General features: G+C 47.6%; 1 non-coding gene across 1 annotated transcript; it reads left to right on the top strand.

Annotated features, from left to right (window-relative positions):
* Nucleotides 1-287: 287 nt before the first annotated feature.
* On the top strand, nt 288-367 carry TRNAL-AAG (transfer RNA leucine (anticodon AAG)). The gene has a single exon. It is a non-coding gene; the product is annotated as a tRNA-Leu (tRNA).
* The last annotated feature ends 1,193 nt before the right edge of the window (nt 368-1,560 follow it).

Raw genomic sequence — 1,560 nt, 5'->3', positions numbered from 1 at the left:
GTGGGGTTTCAACTCACATTCCACGGATGCGAGCTCACAGCTGCGCGCTCCTAACCCCACGCCAACTCGACCGATGGAGTTGAAGTGGGAAACTACCGAAAACCACTTCAAGGATGCCAGAGAAGGAAATCGAACCCGGGCCTCTGGAGGTCGCAGCTAATCACGCTAACTACTACGCTACAGAGGTGAACGGAACTTTCATTGTTAAAGAATAATATAAAGTACATTATCAGAATGTTAACGACAACAGGACGTTGTCAGCTGTCCGCACTAACTGCCAGGACGCTGGTAGCGTGGCCGAGCGGTCTAAGGCGCTGGTTTAAGGCACCAGTCCGAAAGGGCGTTGGTTCGAATCCCACCGCTGCCAGGTAATTTTAAATAGCTGGGGACCATTCACAGTTAAATGAAGGTAAGCAATTTACGAATTACACATAAGAGCTACAGAATACTCATTGAAGATCATGCACAATTGAACAAAAAACGACGAGGATTGTATATTAAACCGAAGTCATCGTTCCTACTAAAGTAGAAAAGTCTTGGCATTGGTGGGATTCGAACCCACGCCCTTTCGGACTGGTGCCTAAAACCAGTGCCTTAGACCGCTCGGCCACGCTACCCTAACGTACCTCCCTCCTACAGGTAGATAAACACATATATATAAGGGGTGCCTTGTATTTTTTACACAACATATGATAAAACAGCCCTAAAAAGAAACGTACGCCTTTCACACGGTCAGGATCCTCGCATACCAACACCGGTTTTTTTTACGTCTGCCCTCACCATCACATCACCATAGCATTCAGGAGCACGGCTGGCTCAACCTCAATGTCGTTACCGAATTACGGTCGTGGAAGTAAGCTTGATATTTTCTTCACCATACGAACACAATAAAATTCATGGGGCTGACGCAGAGAGTGAGAAGACTTGAAGGGTCAGCCACTAAGAGGGAGGGATGTGGCCATGGCCTTAAGTTAGGTATCGTGTTGGCTTTTGCCTGGAGTAGAGTAGTATAATAGGACAGTACTGCCGCCGTCTCCTCATCCGGGCTAGCCGGGGCCCCTCCGCCTCCCGCGGGAAATTTGAATTTTGGCGGGAAATTTGAATTTTGGCGTGAGATTTGAATTTGTAAACAAAGCCACGTGCTTTTTGACAGCTGTCATCGACAACAACGCATTGCTAACCTCACTGTTGCCATCTTGACGGGCCTAAACCTCAGTGGTACCAACTTAACCTAACTAGCGCGAGGTAAACAACGCCACGTGTTTTTTGACAGACACGTGCTTTTTGACAGACAACAGCTCATCGCTAACCTCAGTACTGCCATCTTGACCGGAATAAACGTCAGTGGTGCCAACTTAACCTAACTAGCGCGAAGTAAACAAATCCACGTGTTTTTTGACAGCCACGTGCTTTTTGACAGACAACAACGTATCGCTAACCTCAGTGCAGCCATCCTGACGGACCTAAACCTTAGTGGTACCAACGTAACCTCACTAGCGCGAGATAAACAAATCCACGTGTTTTTTGACAGCCACGTGCTTTTTTGACAGCTGTCATCCG

This window comes from Anabrus simplex, chromosome 1 (genome assembly GCF_040414725.1).
Source record: "Anabrus simplex isolate iqAnaSimp1 chromosome 1, ASM4041472v1, whole genome shotgun sequence".
Taxonomy (NCBI): domain Eukaryota; kingdom Metazoa; phylum Arthropoda; class Insecta; order Orthoptera; family Tettigoniidae; genus Anabrus; species Anabrus simplex.
This window is presented reverse-complemented; position numbering and strand designations above follow the sequence as displayed.